Source organism: Silene latifolia, chromosome 3 (genome assembly GCF_048544455.1).
Source record: "Silene latifolia isolate original U9 population chromosome 3, ASM4854445v1, whole genome shotgun sequence".
Classification (NCBI taxonomy): Eukaryota; Viridiplantae; Streptophyta; class Magnoliopsida; order Caryophyllales; family Caryophyllaceae; genus Silene; species Silene latifolia.
Window position 1 is genome coordinate 18,278,206 of NC_133528.1, and position 19,762 is coordinate 18,297,967.

The window sequence follows — 19,762 nt, forward strand, 5'->3', positions numbered from 1 at the left end:
AACAGGGGAAAATAGGGGGTTATGTCGTGGGTGTGTTGGGACGGTTAGTGTGGATGCGTTTCTCACCAATAGCGAGGTTGGATGGTACCATTGGAACCGTCTTGGACCAAGGGTGTCTATGGTGGTGGCCGTTGAGTGTGGGAGTGGCTGTAGTGGTCGTGGTAATAGGTTTTATACACAGTGGTGGGTGTGTTTAGTTGGTAATGTCGAGTAGAGAGGGGGTTAGGGCGTGTGTTTATGGTCGGCTGGTGGTGGTTTGAGGGGTGGTGAGTGGGTGTTTGGATAGGCCGTGGTGTAGGGAGGAGGTAGGGAGGTTGGGTGGTGTCGTGGTTGTCAGTGGTGTCAGTTTTGGGTGTGGTTATAGGGGTGTGTGTACACGGTTTCTAAACCATGTATTGGGGGTTTTTGTGTGTTTGTTTTGTGACGGGTTTTAAGTGGGTAATTCGGGTGATTTGGGTTTGTTAAGTAATCGGGTTTTACATAATAATTATAATATCGTAATCTTTAATAAATAATTAGTTTGAATATTTAATGTAATAAAAGGAATAATTGAATAATTGAATTGAATTGAATTATAATATTTTGATTAGGTGACGGTTGTGAAGAATTATAATCGGGTCGGATTGCTTTAATTATTTGGATTGCTTAAGTTGCATAATTGGAATTGTTTGCCAGGTAGGGATAATCCTACTCAACTCGACTTTTAATTATCTATGTTTGGTATGGTGAATTACTTACGTTAAAGTGAAATTGTTCGTATGTTGAAATGGGAGAATTAAATTGTCTTGTGTTGGTTGTATTTAATAATATTGACAAGGTGGATGGAATTGGAATTGTTTATATTGATAATGTTGACAGGATGAATTATGTTGATTGTGATTGTGACTAATGTGTAAAAGCGTGCGGCGACGATCGGTGTACGTTGTTGAAGGAGTTTGTACACTGGGAGATAGTAATATGTACGTTGTGAGGGAGGGGTACTATTACATATTGCGGTACGTTGTTAAGAGAGGGGTACCAAAGTAATGTGAGCACGTTGTTAAGGGAGTTGTGCTAAGTAAAGGAAAGGAGCACGTTGTCAGGGGGTTGTGCAATGAAAGTGAATTGAATTGGATTGATAATTGTATGTTCTTGTTGTTTAGTTTTATTCCTACTCAACCTCGCGGTTGACTGTGTATTCGTGAACACCTGCGGTGAACCGTTTTATGGGGAGCAGATTTGACAGGTACCAAGGATTAGCTGACTTGGGAGCATTGGGATGAGAGCCAAACTTGGAACCTTAGATGAAGTCTAGATCACATATATAGTTATATCACTTATTTATTTTCCGCTACGAGTTGTATTTATTTTTATATTAAGATTTAGTTGGTTAATTTGTAATAAACATGTAATCATTAAGTTTTTAATTTAAAGTACTTTGGTGAGTTGGTCTTTGTTATTCACTACCTCGGGAAACCGAGATGGTAACAATCCTATTTATTTGGGAATGTCTAGCTAAAGGCTTCTAAATAAATGGGGGTGTTACACAAAGGCTCCTGAGAATTCAATCCTCAAACAGCTTCAGAAGGCAAAGGCCGAGATCTCGATCTGGCAACTGATCGCGACATCCTTTGAACATCGACAGGCTTTGCTACAGGCCTTGAGAAAATTAACTGTGCCCTCAACCTCTTCCCCTGAAGAAATAGTGGCACATATGACAAGGGACGCCCCTGACTTGAACAACCCAGTCGTCTTCTCTGACGAAGATATCCCTCCCTTCGGAGCCAATCATAACCTTACCCTGTACATTAACGTACAATGTCTGAAGAAGAATGTACCCATGGTCCTTTTGGATGATGGATCCGTGGTAAATGTCATTCCCCTCAAGACTGTTCACAAGCTGGGTATTAAGGAAGCTGATTTGGTCCCGACAAACCAAGAAGTACGCGCCTACGACAGCACTCGTCGCAAGGTCGCGGGGCTCATCACTCTGACTGTCGCAACCGGACCGCTGGAAAGGCAAACCAGTTTTCAGGTGGTCGACATCGACGCCTCTTTCAATATGCTTCTGGGACGTCCCTGGATTCACGTCGTCAAGGCGGTTACCTCGACTCTCCACCAGAAAATCAGGGTCCCCTTCAACGGGAAAACAATCACAATTCCTGCTTACCCGATCAAAGCTGTCATGAGAAAGGGAATAATAGCCTCCTAGACCATTGAGGAAGATGATAATGAAATGTGGGGATTCCAAGCTGTGAATGCCATAACTGATGAATCAACACCCTTTGATTGTGACTCGTTTGCCAACCTCATAGTCAACCGCATCATGATGCGCCAGGGTTACTTCCCGGGTTTGCCCCTCAATCCACTAAAGATCACCTTACCTCCCTTGAAACAGGCTAAGGTCCCCAACATTCCCTTCGGACTGGGATACGAGCCTACCGATGAAGATATCCAGGAGATGAACCTCCTAGTTCGGAAGCGCAAGAAACACGGGGTTATTCTCCATTCATATCATCTGACCCTCAATGGATACTTTGTTCCCCGAGGGAGAATCAGAGCTCTACCATGGCTTTCCGGAGCCGATCTATGACTCTGTAGCCAAGGCCAGGTACCCGGGTGTGGAAGTCTTCCAGGACTACTACTTCATCCCCGACAACACCGAAACTGCATCAACCGAGTCTAAGTCGTCGTCATGCCTCGATGGACAAGATGTCACTCTCCTCTTTGAAGAGGATAACATCAAGCACCTCGACTATGAGGACATTATCAACATCGCCCTGAAGGACAATCAGTTTGACCCAACTGCCTTGATCTCCGACACTGACCCGGAGAAAGCTACACAAGGCTGGAGGAAAATCGTCAAGTGGACAGATCGCCAAGGCCGCATTCTCAAGATCACAACTAGAGAAGGCCCTATGTTCAAAAAGGGAAGCGAAGAAGAATCTGAGTCTGAGTCGGAGTCAGAGTCTGTCATAGCTCCTAACACTCCTAATGTCCCAGTCAAGGTCCCCTTCCCACTATTTTATCACAAGGTCCTGGCTGATTCAGAGGCTGAGTCTACAAGGGTCACCCCCACTCCCATGAAAGGTGACAACCTGGAGCCTGTTTCAGGGGCCACCTCCTCTGCTGCGTCACCTCTGACTGACCACGAAATGTCTGTCCTCTCCGAGCTTTTCGCTCGTGTTAACTTAATGAACGCTAAGTTTGCTTATGACTCGTCTCAATTTAACTGCAATGCAATTCTGAATAACTATGAGGGATTTGACTTAAGTGACTACCCACCTCACCTGGCCAAAGAACTTGACAAACGGGAAACCAGAACCCCCATCATTGAGGAGACCGGACCTATTAACGTAGGAACCGACAACACACCTCAAGAACTTAGGATAGGGACAACCCTGGACCCCTCGGAAAGACAACAGTTCATTGACCTCCTCCACGAATACAAGGACGTATTCGCCTGGTCCTACAGAGACATGCCTGGGATTGACAGGGAAATTGCAGAGCACTGGATACCCTTTAAGCCCGGAGCTAAACCTGTGAAGCAGAAGCTACGCCAGATGCATCCTGAATGGGCCCTAAAAATCAAGGAAGAAGTGGATAAACAGTTCAAGGCCGGTTTCATCAAAGTATCTGAATACTCTGATTGGGTGGCCAACATTGTGCCCGTACCAAAGAAAGACGGAAGAATTCGGGTTTGCGTCGACTTCAAGGATCTGAACAAGGCGAGTCCAAAGGACGACTTCCCTTTGCCACATGTCGACATTCTGGTGGACAACACTGCTGAACATGCTCTCCTATCATTCATGAACGGGTATGCCGGATACAACCAGATTAAAATGGCTGAGGAAGACATGCACAAGACTGCGTTCACTACACAGTGGGGTACATATTGCTACACGACCATGCCCTTCGGTCTCATTAACGTCGGGGCTACTTATCAAAGAACCGCTACCACTCTCCTACATGATATGATGCACAAGGAGGTAGAGGTGTATGTCGATGACATGATTGTCAAATCAAGAGAACGGGACGGCCACATCAACGCCCTTCAAAAATTCTTCGCTCGTCTGCGGAAGTATAACATGAGACTAAATCCTCAGAAGTGTGCATTCGGGGTCACCTCCGGAAAACTCTTGGGACATGTTGTCAGCAAAAGAGGCATTGAGATTGATCCAACCAAAATCAAAGCCCTTCAACAGATGCCTCGGCCTAGGAACGAGAAGGAGATTCGGGGATTTCTCGGTCAGGTCCAATACATCAGCCGCTTCATTGCCAAGCTCACCATGATTTGTGAACCAATATTCAAGAAACTTCGCGCCTCCGATCACACCGATTGGGACGACGATTGTCAAAAGGCCTTCGACAGGATAAAGGAAATCCTATCCAAACCTCTTGTCCTCATGCCACCTCAACCGGGGATTCCTCTATCCATGTACCTGACTGTTACCAACATGGCCATAGGAGCTATGCTAGCACAGACAGTCGACGGGGAAGAACGAGCCATCTACTACATCAGCAAAAAGTTCATCGAGTACGAGACAAGGTACACTCAACTGGAAAAGACATGCCTTGCCCTAGTATGGTCAACAAAGAAGCTACGGCATTACATACTCAGCTACACGGTCCACATCTACTCCAAGATGGACCAGGTTAAATATATCTTCGAAAAACCCGTACTAAACGGAAGGCTGTCTAGGTGGACACTCATGCTGTCCGAGTTTGATCTCAAGTTTGTACCCCTCAAGTTTATCAAGGGAAGAGCAGTCGTCGATTTCCTGATAGAGAATCCCGTCAACGGGGATCTAACGACTGACACATGGTCGCTTCCTAACGAAGACATCATTTGTGCCGACTCCAACGCATGGAACCTATACTTCGATGGTGCATCTAATCTGAGAGGCTTTGGGGTAGGAATCCTTCTAATATCGCCAGAGGGAGAACATGTTCCGATCTCGGTCAAACTGGACTTCGCCATCACCAACAATGCCGCTGAATATGAAGCATGTGTCATCGGCCTACAAGCAGCCATCACACTTGGCATCAAGAGACTGAGGGTCCACAGCGATTCCTCGCTCATCATCAATCAGGTGTCCGGGTCATGGAAAATCCGAAGTGACAGTTTAGCTCCCTACCGAGCAAAGATCAATCAAGAGGCTGAGTTCTTCGACCAAATCGACTATTTCCACTTGTCACGAGAGGAAAATCAATTTGCTGATGCCCTGGCAAAACTTGTCGCGCTCGTCAACATACCTGAAAACATGACATCGATGCCCCTATGTGTCGAGAGAAAGAGCGAGCCAGCTCACATTTGCGACATCAACAACGACGAGGAAAGCCATGATGAACCTTGGTACCAAGCCATCCCCAACTACAAAACCAAAAACGAATTCCCTCCCAACTCTGATCAAAGAGGACAAAGAGCCGTCCGTTTACTTGCATCACAATTCGTGATAAACCAAAATCAACTCTACAAAAGAACACCCCAAGGAATTCTCCTCCTTTGCATTGACCATCACAAAGCCAAAAAAGTCATGAGAGAGGTCCACGACGGAGAATGTGGCCCTCACATGAGCGCAATGATGCTTACCCGAAAAATCATGCGGCTAGGTTACTACTTGACCACCATGGAAGCTGATTACCGTAACTACGTCAAGCATTGCCACAATTGCCAAATCTTCGCCAACATACAGCACACACCGCCATCCCTTTTATACACAATGACCTTACCCTGGCCTTTCTCAACCTGGGGCATCGACATCATCGGGAAAGTCAACCTGTTTAGCACCAAGGGGCATTGTTTCGTCCTCGTCACCATCGACTACTTCACCAAATGGGTGGAAGCGCAGTCATATGCAGTCTTGACCGCCAAGCAAGTGGCCAAGTTCATCCAAAACAACATCATCTGCCGATATGGGGTACCCTATGAAATCATCAGCGATCAAGGCTCTTACTTCCGGGAGGAAACTCAGTTCTTGCTGGACAAGTACAAGATCAAACGACATCGATCATCCCCCTACTGTCCCCAAACCAACAGAGCGGTCGAGGCAGCTAACAAAACTCTTGTCACCATTATCAAGAAAATGCAAGACAACTACCGCGATTGGCCGAGCAAACTCCCATTCGCACTCTGGGGATACCGAACCTCCATTCGAACACCGACAGGTGCCACACCCTTCTACCTAGCATATGGGATGGAGGTGGTTCAATTGGTAGAGTTAGAGGTCCCTTCTCTACGCATCCTACTGGAAAGTCAAGTCCCTGAGGCGGAATGGACCCGTCGAAGGTACGAGCAACTCACTCTTCTAGACGAACGGCGACTCAACGCCTTGCACAACGTCCATCTATACCAACGACGTATACAACGGGCATTCAACAAGAAGGTCAAACCCAGGAACATCCAAGAAGGCGACTTGGTCCTCAAGTCGGTTCGTGCACCGTTACCCGTCGATCCGAGGGGAAAATTGAAACCCAACTGGGCCGGGCCATACCTGGTCAAGAAAATACTTTCGGGGGGCGCAGTGAGACTGAGTGACCTAGATGGGGAGGATTTTACAAACTCGACCAACCTAGACCAACTCAAGAAATACTACCCTTGAACCATAGCAACCAACGACCTAGCCTAGTTTTACAACTAGCAACCACCTCAACCCTTTTCAAATCAAGTTCCTCAACGCATTTTGATTTGATATTGTATGTTTTATCGAGTCTAAGTTGCGGCACCTTGCCCGTTTCAAAGGTCCTTTGATCTGTCAAAGACAACATCCATTTGCACTAAAACAAAGAAAAAACCCTTGAACTACGAGCATGGTTTGATTTCACCTCTTCGGGTGGATACGTAGGCAGTCCCTCTTATACATGAGGGATACAACCTTAAAACCCAATCAAATTTACAAAACATTTCGAACTACGATCATGGTTTGATTTCACCTCTTCAGGTGAATACGTAGGCATTCCTTTCTTACACAAGAAGGATACAACCATCCCCATAATAAAAAAAAAAACATCACCCACATACAAAACATCATCCTCATCAAAAAAGAAAGGGAAAACCATTCCCCTTTCCCCACAAAAAATACAAAAAGAGCCTTTCTCTCTTCCTCACAAAATCCCACTTTCCCAAGTGTAAATGTTTAGGACGATTCAAACCGAATTGCCTTTACAAAATGGATGGAAGAAGCAAGCGTTCACAATTTTTGACACAAGCAATCCTCTTATTTAATTAATAATGGGAGGGATTACAATTTCAACAACAAATAGAGCTCGACGAGTATACAACTTGTCAAAGCTAAGGTGTCAACTAAAACACCTCACATAATAAAACTAGCACAAAACACACAATAACTAGCTAGTACAACATAATAAAAATTCACAACAATAATACAACATAATAATAATAAAGTGGGTAATGGAGGTCTTCACTCTTCCATTCTACCCTTGCCTTTTCCCTCGGGGTACATCTTCCCCTTGTTCTTCATGTTGGCCCGCCTAGCATGGATTTCTTCCTCAGAACGGATCCTCAACGGATCTAAGACGGCAACGGCCTCCGGTCTAGTACAAGACCCCATGTTCAGCCCAAAACGAGCCCATGCACGGCCCACCATGTTCTTAGGACCCGAGCTTCTCCTCTTTGGTGGTCTCATCACATCCGGGCTAGCTCCATCAACATAATCCTCAAAAAAGGCACGGTTGGCCTTGCCAACCTCTCGATACTTCAAGTCGACGACCTCGTCCTTACGGAATTTGGATCTCTCTTCCAAGGACGGAGCTCGTGACCACTTGACATAAGCGCGAGTCACCCATGACGTGGCAACGGGGTTTGGTACCTCCCAAAGCGGCTGAGTGGCCCACCACCTTTCGAAGACGTCCACAAGCTCGGAGTTCTGAAAAACATTCTCTTGGACAAGGGTATCTTGAGCGGGCACCTTTTGTTGACGCCCCATTTGCCTCATGAGCCTTTCGCGATAAATGAAGGAAGCAACCTTCAAACCCACCACCATCAAAGAACGAGGACTAGCACCCGAAGCGGGCAACCCCGTGAAGGACCTCAAGTGCCACCATGGCACCACTCAACGGATATGAGTACCACCCTCTTCCGCCAATCTTGTGGCCCAATAAGCCTCGGTAGAAGCAAAACTATCCGAGTACAACTTCTTCCTCATGGTAAGGTGACGGAAGGAATAAGAAGAAGAATCAACCGGAGGCTCTACATACCTTAGCCTCTCCAATAGCCACACTTGGAAGATCCTTGGGGATCCGAACGAAGGAGCTTCTCCACAAGAGCCTTCCTTGTCCAAGGCTTGGATGATCTCGCCAAGCACCAACCACGATGGATCTCTACCATGCTCCATTTGCTCAACCACATGAATAAGGGTCATGCTACCATAACATTTCGGCCCCTCCTTATTCAAAACATCAACAAAGAGGTACACATGGACAAGACAAAAGGCAAGAGCACTTCTCCTAGCCACCTCCGAAACATTGACATCTAATCGGTTTGAAAAGATGTTGATAAGAGCCAACATATCCACACCATGAGGAGCAAGGAGGAAGTTGACTTGACTCATCGACAAACCCAACATGGAACGGAATTTCTCCTTATAGCACAACCGAGTAGGAGGAAGCACCGGAACACAACCCGGCCACCCACCAATGGCTCCAACTTCTTCGGCAAGAGGACAAATTTCACCCTTCGGGAAAACAAAAACATGGTGTTTCGAATCCCAAAACCGAGAACATGCTTCGAGAAATGAGGGTTGCACCTTGACTTGACGGAGCACCAACAATTGACCAACTCCCATGCAAACAAGTTGATACTTTTCGGGAGGCGACAAATCCCGGCACCATTGTCGCAACGCATTCTCAAAGGCATCCATGAAATATTTTCGTGGACGAAGAAGAAGAAGTTTTGTAGAGATGTTTTTTGTGTTTCGGATGATGAAACAATGAAGCGCAAACATCACTATTTATACAAAAATGATCAGCGCGTTTTTCAGAAAAAGGGGAGAGCTGGCTTCCATCGCCGAGCGACTCGCGCCTCTTTAGGCCTTCCCCAGGATTCCCGCTTTTGACTTGTCTCTTTCAAGTTGTGTTTTCTCCTGACACCTCAAATCTCCCGCCAGGACGCTCGCGCCTCTCGGGATGATCCAGGATATTTTGTGTTTCCTCACACTCACATTTCCTTGTTTTCGCGTTTTACGAAATCCGACACGGTTTCCATGATGCAGCTTTAAACATAAGGATTTTTCTTTGTTTTTAAAAGGGGGGAGGGCTAGTCGCCCTGATCCGCGACGGATCGTTTCCATGTCAATTAAAATTCCGAAAATTTTTCGCTTTTTCACGATTTTCCATCAAAATAAAAATCGAAAATTGATAACACGACATCAATTTTCCTCCAAAATTCAAGCACTCAAAATTCGAGTCTTGACCTCAAAAATCAAATATGCTCGTAAAAATATTTTCTAAAAATTCATTCCTGACGGTTTGAGTTTGAATTTTTCGAGTCACAAATCAATTTCAACATTCGATGCAATTTAATTCAAGACACGAGTTAATTGCTCAATTTTCAAATTAATTCCTTTTATCTAAAAGTGACGACTTGTCGCGGAATTTTCAAATATCATATCATTTCAAATTTCAAATTTTAACTTCAAGTCATCTTGGTTAATTTTTGTTTTTCAATCAAATGCTTTTACGTGTTTGCGTTTATGTATATGTGCTATCTGTTGCCTGTTTTCTACACTAACGATCCAGGAACTGGTGCAAAGCAAAAGGAGAATCGATAGCCGACAGCGCTCCTCCGAAACACAACACAAAAAGCCAAAAATCACAAATGAACCACAATCCAAAAACACATATATACAAACCGCCTCACGCAAAATGTAAATATGTACATACAAGAGTCCAAGACACGGACAAGCTACTACAACTACTCAGCGCCTCCCGTCGGACCTGTCCCGGTCTCACGAGGAGTCGCCGCAAACGCATATACTACCACCTGCTCAGACTCCCTCTCCGGGGAACTCTCCAGCGTCTCACGCTCCATCTCGACGTGAAGCTCCTCCACTGCAGCCAACTGAGCCCTCAGAGAAGCAATCTCCGCGTCTTGGCTCCGTAACTCGTCCTCACGACGCCTCAACTCCTGGTCCCGACGAGTGATCCCCAACCCCTGGGCCTCGATCATCGACCTAGCTGTATCCAACTAGGGGCGAACCCGAGCAAGCTTCGCTGGATCCGTAGTACCCTACAAAACACAATACAGATCATCAAGACTTAAAACGTGAAATGCAACACAAAATACACAAAAACAACACATAAAAAGTACCTGAGAAAGCCGAGCCTCCCTCGCAGCCAAGTCAACGGCAAGCGCCCTCCAGCGGTTAGTAGAGGTGGCAATCGGGTCACTCGGGTCGGTTACGGGTCGGGTCAAAGCGGGTCGGGTCATATCGGGTTCGGGTTATGTCGGGTCAGCGACGGGTTCGGGTCGGTTCGGTTCATGTCGGGTCGTATTCGGGTCGGGTCATCAACGGGTGGCAAGCCGGGTCGGGTCATTAGCGGGTCAGTGTCGGGTCAGGTTATCAGCATATACTTTATTTTATATATTTCGTTTTAGATGGTAATTTTATGTTTAAATAATAGGTAGAGGTATTAATTGTAGTTTTAAGTGAAAATAATTAAGATAAATGTCAATTTGGTGTTATTTATGTTGGAATATGTGTCCTCCGACAATAATGCGATCACGACTGTTGATCATGATGATCACATGTTTAAGTCTCATTAAAATGAATACAATTGGGAAGTAATATTGTTACTGTCAACTGGTCAACATATATCGGTAATGATTGGCTGACTAGAGTTTGACATTACTGTCGTGTGACGGAGGTGATCAGTTGACCCCCTAGGTCATACCTAAAGGGCAATACTCTTAATTGATTATTTAATTAATCGTATAATGTTACGAGTTAATTAAATTACTTGAAAATTGACGGACGATTTTGGAAGTAAAATTTACGTATCAAATTGAAATGTGATTAAATGAGATACGGTCTGAGTAATTGAATTGTATCATTACTCGGATGAAATAATTGTTTAATGTAACAATTAAATTGAATGAATTGTTATAAATACAATCAGTTGTGATTTATAAATTGGTAAAACTTTTGGCACAAGTAAATATGAAATTACTAAGTCAATTTTTGTATGTGACGTATTTTTATTAATACGTTGATTTTTAATATGTTAAAAATACATAACAAATATATGTGACATGTGACATGTAACATATAGACAATTGACAAAAATAATATGGATTCCATATTACCAAATGGACCGAAATATAGGAAGAGGTTTAAGCAAATTAATTGTTTAATTAGTAGCTAAACATAATGATTGTTTTACTTTAGTAGCCATGCAAGTCTATGGTGCATTGTGAAGACAAATAAGTCCATGCATTGGCTTCCCTTTCCCTCTCCTCTTACATGGTTTTGGGAAGAAAAATTCATCATTGTTTTTCTTATAATTTTACCCAATAATATACAAAATGTTGTAGATTATTATTCATTCTATTCCATCATCAAAAATAGAGATTTCTAGTGAGATAAAATCCTCTCTTCTTCTCTCTTAAAAACCGAAACAAATAAGTGTTTTATAAAAGTTTTGGTTCAATTTTCTACCTTTGATTAATATTATAACTAGTATTTGTAATATTAATTATATTAAGAGGAGCCTTGGGTATAATACATAGGGAGAGATCTTACACTTAGATCTTTGTTCTTCCATTGGAAAGGCTCAAGAACAAGAAGAGAAAGGTGATCTCTCTTGTGCCCTAATAGCCGAAATCTACTATGTAAGGACATGATTTCTCCTCTATTTTTATTATATTGTTTGCATGCATAAGATCCGTTTTAATTTTATGACAAATTATTTAGACATATAAGAGTATGTTTTATGTATATGAATCTACATTTCCTTCAATTGGTATCAAGAGCCACGGTTGTTTGCATGCAAATTGGTTAAAAGTTTTTCCGAGTTATATGAATAACAAAATAAAACTTGTAAAATTTGTGTTATTATGATATATCACGAAATTATTACATGCATGTTAATATTTCTGGTCCTAAAGTGTTTTAGGATATTTTGGTTAATTTTTCGGATTTTTATTGTTCATAATTTACAATAATGGCATTTAAATGTGATTTTATGAGTAAAAATGTCATTTTTGGTCTAAAAATAGCTATACTTCGAATTTTCACTTGGTTTTTGAATATGTTGTTACATATATTATTTTGAGATAACCTGTAAATTTTCATAATTTTTGGACTTGTTATGCTCGAAAAATGAATTTTTCATCATTAAATTCGGATTTAAGAGAAAAATAGGTTAATATGAGTTAAATTTCGAATCTGGTCATAGAAAATTAATATGTTGTCACATGCAATTTTACAAGATGTGTGTAAAATAATTGGCTATAAAGAAGTCTTTTAGCATGATTTATGAATTTTTGAAGAAAAATAGCATAAATAGTGACATTATTAGTTTAAAATTAATAAAACATAATCTATGACTTAAGAAAAACGTCTAATGTTGCATTTTATTATTTTTTTTTCAGATCTAAAATTGAAAAGTTAATGAAAATAATTTTTCCATGTTTTTATGATTATTTTATTAAATATCGATAAACCGCAACATTGTTTTTCCGAAAAATTTCGAAATTTTTAACCTAAGATTTTGAACATTATGAGTGTCATGAAATTTTTCCAGAATGTTCATGAATTTAAATTTCAAATTTCAAATTTATTTGAAATTTTTGGATTTATTTGAAGTTTAATAGCTTATTTTTGTAATTTTGGTCCTTTTATGAACAATTTTGTAAATAAAAGTTAATTATGGTCAAATTACTAGTGGAGACTATATTTTGAGTCCTAAGAGGTTAGGGTAATTAACTTATGCATAAATATGAGTTTATGCATTTTTGTGATTATAAAATGTTGAAATCACGCAAATCCGTAAAAACCGAGTAATATACGATATTGGCTATTTAAAAGGCGATTTAGCATAAAACTTGAGCATGTTCATACATATTATAATGCTGCATTTTTCTTTATGATTGTCATAATTTTAATTTATGTAATTTTGAATTATGTAATTTTACTTAGTATGGCCTTAGATTTTAATTGGTATTTCCCGAAATGTATGGGAATATCGATTCGGTTGTAATTTTTATTGTGATCTCGTATCACCGTTTTGTAATTTAATAGATTTATTTTATTTTAGTTACAAATGTATAAATAGGAAATTATGTAATTTATTATGTAATTTTATTCATTCCGGAGTTCCAAAAGACGGATTTCTTCAAGAATGGCGATACATAAAGACGGTGTTACCTCGAGATGTGTGCCACAACCGAAGTTCAAGGGACCAATGGAGTTGGTTTCCGAATATGTAATAGATTAATAGTTTTTCTATTTTAGGAAAGGCCATACTAGGATTTATTTATTTTATGCGTGCATTTTATTTTATGTCACATGCATCGCTAAATCGCCATAACTAAACATGCATTGTTATTTTATCGAGTTTATCGACCGTGTCAATTCGAATTATCGTAGTTCACCGCTTTAGTTCACTTAAAACGTGATAGATAATAAATTGACATGACCTCTCGCTAAAACAATCAATTGAGACATAGCCTTACCAAATAGTAGAAACCATGAAAACCTATTTCGCGAGGGAGTGCACTCGGCCCTACCGGGGTACAAACCTTGTTACGTAGGGGAAGTGGGTGATGAGTGTTAATCCACCGAGTTCATGTTAATGAGGGTTTCATCGGCCATACCGTGCCCAAGTTGATGTGGATTTGGATAATGGACACATTTATTCGAAATTTGGATTGAGCTCAACGGAAGTATCCGCGACCGTAGTTGCATGTGTTCCGGGCTATAGATAATTATTAGAGTAATTTTATCGACCAAGAGTTCTAAAAGTAGAATCGATTAAAATGTTAATCCACCGAGTTATATTGATAAAGGTTTCATCGGCCATACCGTGCCTAAGTCGATATGAATTTGGGTCTTGGAATCATTTATCTAGTTGGGTAGAGGTCACTAGAAAAATGCATAAAACTTGTTTAAGTCATACTTTTTACAAGTATTATTAAAACGTCAAATGTTTTACTCCTTATATTTTGTTTTGTAGACCACTTCTTATTCATAACAAATGGCAACACCAACTCCTAATGCTACACCACTCGCTACTTCATCTTGGCTCCGATCCTTTATGGATCGATGTAAACTTGAAAAGAATGGGTCAAATTTCTCCGAGTGGGATGCCCAACTCAAATTAGCCGCCGAGGGTGACGACAAGCTTCGTTACCTTACCGAGGCCTCTCCACCCGAACCCTCCACTAGGTCCACCGCGGCCACTAGGGAAGCCTATGAGGCTTACCAAAAGGAGTCCGCCGCAATGAAAAATGTATTGATATTTGCGATGGAGGCGGAACTCCAAAGGAGAGCCTTCAAAATGGGCAATGCTAATGAGATTTACTCCAAACTTGTGACCATGTTTTCACAAACTCCGCGGATCGTCCAATATGAGGCGGCGCGGCATTCTTTGATCTCGACTTCAAAGAGGGCCAAAAGGTTAGCCCTCATGTGCTCAAACTCATGGAGCTTGTCGAGACCTTGAAAATTCAAAAGGTTGAAATCCCCAAAGAACTCATCGTAGATAGGATTCTACACTTCTTGTCTAAGGTCAAGGCATATGTGCAATTCCGGGTGAATTTCAATATGCAAGACAAGGATGTGTCTCTTGAGGAGTTGCACAAGTTACTTGTGCAAGCCGAAAGGGACATGGGGTTAAATGTGAACCCTCCCAAGGATGTGCTTAACATAAGCACAAAGAGTAAGGGAAGTTCAAGAAGAATGGGAGAAAGGGTAAAAAGCAAGCTCCCACATTCACCAAAGCTAAGTCTTGTGAAGCTAGCACCTCCAAAGTCAAGAAGGGTCCTCTTGACAAATGCCATTATTGTAATGGCATGGGACATTGGAAGAGGAATTGTTCCAAATACCTTGGTGATATCAAAGCTGGAAAGATCACTCCAGTAGGTAAATGACTAACCTTCTTTTATGTTTCTAAATTCAACTATGGTATTATGATGCAAAGTTGTGATAATGTATCTCCTTTTTATTGTAAATAGGGCCTCCACCAAGCAAAGACAAGGGAAAAGAAAAACAAGCATGAGAAACCATGGAGAAGCTAAGGATAGCTTTTATGGAGCTTTGTTTTTCATTGTCTTATTTTAAGTTATGTTTTGGATTCTAGAACTTTGAGTTTCCGTGTTCGACATGGAAAAGTATTTTGGATAATGAGTTGTATTTTGGATGATAGTGACTTGGTTTGCAACCCAAGTCACCCGTTTTATCATTTATCCTTTTAATGTTCTAAAATTCATCTTTAAATGCTTGTGTTTTGAAACATAAAATCATTCACTTAAAGGTGATCTAATGGACAATTATAATGACGGGTTTCATTATATGTCCACATGCTTAAGGCTTGTGTATGATCATTTATGAAGTGATTTTGAGTCTATGAACTCTCTTAAAGGTATGTCAATCACCAAGTACACACATGAAATCAATTAATATTAGTCTATCTATGAGATAGTTCTCCTTATACTTCAACATCATTGATTAGTGTCTCATATGCTATCTTTGAATATATAGTGTATTTATTCTAAAGATAGAGTGGGAGAAAATGAGGACACAACACACAAGGCAAGATAAAATTGTGTACTTGTGTAAATGTAGATCTACACAAGAGAAAATGATTTGAATAAAGGTATATCTATTTACATAGTATACCAAATAGATAAGATCTATGGTCTCAAGTTAGTTCTATATAACTAATGAGACCAAGTGTAGTAATCATAAGAGTAAATTCTCAAAATAACTACACGAGGAGACCAAAAGAAGTTTTGGATAAAAATGACTAATGTAAAGTCTTAACAAGTTTTGACTAAGTTCTATATGATAAAATTTTGACCAAATAGTTTCAATCATGAGTTTTACTTAAGAGCCTAAATGAATCAAAGTAACATACTAGTTATGATCAAGATTAAGTTGCAAAGATTGATATTCCGATATCTTCAATAGACAACGTTTTAACCACGCAAATGTCATTGCTTAACCTCGCTAGGAAATGGTTAATCCTCCTTCCGAAAGAGTATTCCGAAGGACGTATTCTAGATATTGTTTATATTTGAATAATGACATTACTACACATCATTATGACATGAGTGTGTTAGAGATTTAAAAATCTCTTTCCGTAAGGTTGAGATGAGACCACTTCAAAATAGGCTTTTTGAAAGGATATGATGGGAACATATATGGTTTTATCCTAGTAACTTGGCAAAGCAATTTATATTTACATCTTTGACAAATTTTGATTGAGAAGTCAATTTCGAAATATGTGGAATTGAGTGGGAGTTAGGAAATTCTCATGTGAAGACATGGAATTTAGTGGGAGCTATCATCCTTGAATGTATAAAACTCATTACTCATTAAAGAATGACGAGCTAATACCTTCTTTCATAAAGAAGCTTTTGAGTTTTCAATTCTGGATGAAAATGGACAATGATGAATCCAATTACATCATGGGATGTTGGATTAGTATTAAAGAGATACACATCGTATCAACATATACATAGGATATTCATATGAATGAAAATGGAATTACCATTTATCATGGTAGTTCATTGAACACGAGAACGGTTGATCTCATGATTATCAATAACTAATGTTTCTGCCATTAGAATAATCATGTACATGTCCAATTTTGAATCATATGCATAAGAGCATGATGATTGGTTGGTGAGCCATAATAGAAACGTCATGAATTCTCAAGTAGAATCCGATGAACGATTTCAGTGCTTGTCGGAATGTTCCATTATGTGATAAGAGGTTGCACATTTTGTAGAAGATCCGAGCACATATAAGGATTTATGAGAATCCTAAAACTTTCGAGCTAGAAAGAGAAATGAGAAGTTTTGGAAAGATGGTTGGTTGAATAAGAAGTTATTCAAAGATAATCTTTCCTAGTTAAGCTAGGACTTGTGAGAAGTACTAAGCTAATAATCTTGTCAATTGTTACAAGATTCTACAAAACATATGCCTAGTGCATTGTGTGTGGATGAAATACTTGATCGGTGCAAGTTGTATTATTCATCGCAAATTCGTTCGTTATGAGATGATCGATAAGAAAGTTCTTTCAAGTTAAAGAACCGAAACCAAGGTTGGGAACCTTGATGTGTACTTGGTAAGATTCATGCTATGAGAGAGAATATGAATATGAAGGAAAATGCAAGTGTAAGAAGTTTGAACACATGGACACATGGGATGTTAAACTTCTATTGCAATCAATGAGTGTTTACACTTATGATATACATCACAAGGTTGTAATATGATATTGACTACCCAAGTGTGATGTCGACATTTGTCGTTTGAGTTATTATTAACTCACCTTTGTACATTGTTATATCCAAACGGGTTGTAGAGACAATTGAACCCCGTTAAAGTGAACATGGATTAACATTGTTTTGCCCATAGTTACTTATATGAGGTGACGTCTCGAAGTGACTAGAGTGTGAGGCGATTGATGGCAAGTTCAAGTGCCATACAGTCATGTGAGATGACTAGTCGATCACATAGGCAGACTGTTAGGAACATTTTGTCGGGCCTAATGACCGCTTATAGAGTTCTGGCAAGTTTATAGAGCCTGGTCGTGGCGAGAGCTACTATAGTATTCAAATGAGTCGATTCTTTTGACTAAAGACTATTCTCCTAAGATGGCACAGTTTCAGATTAACTTTGATTTGTGTTACTACGACCTTCGTAAATGGGGTCAAATGGGCATATTTTGGGTTATGATGGCTGTGGCTAGTCGAAGGGAATGAGTGCGATAGGAATTGTCCACCCCTTGTCAGGGTTATAACAATATCTCAGGGCCACTCGAGGAGTAATGAACTGGAAATGCGTGGCCACGCTCGGAAAGTATCTATGATAGATAAGTCCGGTCAATCGGTTATTCTCGGATCGAGGAAACCACTCTCGATATGATCACTTGCAAGTACGACCGAAAGACACCTTGCATTGAGTGGGAGATAGTAATAGGACAAGAGAATTGGTGACGCACACTTGTCGAGGACAAGTGGGAGATTGTTGGAATATGTGTCCTCCGACAATAATGCGATCACGACGTTGATCATGATGATCACATGTTTAAATCTCATTAAAATGAATACAATTGGGAAGTAATATTATTCTTGTCAATGGTCAACATATATTGGTAATGATTGGTGACTAGAGTTTGACATTCTTGTCGTGTGACGGTGGTGATCAGTTGACCCCCTAGGTCATACCTAAAGGGCAATACTCTTAATTGATTATTTAATTAATCATATAATGTTACGAGTTAATTAAATTACTTGAAAATTGACGGACGATTTTGGAAGTAAAATTTACGTATCAAATTGAAATGTGATTAAATGAGATACGGTCTGAGTAATTGAATTGTATCATTACTCGGATGAAATAATTGTTTAATGTAACAATTAAATTGAATGAATTGTTATAAATACAATCAGTTGTGATTTATAAATTGGTAAAATTTTTGGCACAAGTAAATATGAAATTACTAAGTCAATTTTTGTATGTGACGTATTTTTATTAATACGTTGATTTTTAATATGTTAAAAATACATAACAAATATATGTGACATGTGACATGTAACATATAGACAATTGACAAAAATAATATGGATTCCATATTACCAAATGGACCGAAATATAGGAAGAGGTTTAAGCAAATTAATTGTTTAATTAGTAGCTAAACATAATGATTGTTTTGCTTTAGTAGCCATGCAAGCCTATGGTGCATTGTGAAGACAAATAAGTCCATGCATTGGCTTCCCTTTCCCTCTCCTCTTACACGGTTTTGGGAAGAAAAATTCATCATTGTTTTTCTTATAATTTTACCCAATAATATACAAAATGTTGTAGATTATTATTCATTCTATTCCATCATCAAAAATAGAGATTTCTAGTGAGATAAAATCCTCTCTTCTTCTCTCTTAAAAACCGAAACAAATAAGTGTTTTATAAAAGTTTTGGTTCAATTTTCTACCTTTGATTAATATTATAACTAGTATTTGTAATATTAATTATATTAAGAGGAGCCTTGGGTATAATACATAGGGAGAGATCTTACACTTAGATCTTTGTTCTTCCATTGGAAAGGCTCAAGAACAAGAAGAGAAAGGTGATCTCTCTTGTGCCCTAATAGCCGAAATCTACTATGTAAGGACATGATTTCTCCTCTATTTTTATTATATTGTTTGCATGCATAAGATCCGTTTTAATTTTATGACAAATTATTTAGACATATAAGAGTATGTTTTATGTATATGAATCTACATTTCCTTCAATTTAAACCATTATTAAGCTAGTTTATTATCGGATCATCTATCGGGTTGAGAAAATATCGGGTCACGGGTCGGGTCGGGTCGGTTCAGGTCGGGTTCGGGTTGGAGAAAATAAGGCTATTATCGGTTATCGGGTCGGTTCGGTTCGGTTCAGGTCGGTTCGGTTTCGGTTCACCCAATTTTCGGGTTGTATCGGGTCGGGTTTCGGGCGGGTCGGGTTCCTCGGGTCGGGTCAGCTTTTGCCAGCTCTAGCGGTTAGCCATCCGCCACAAAGCCTGATGACTAACGGTCGTCACCTAGAAATCAAAA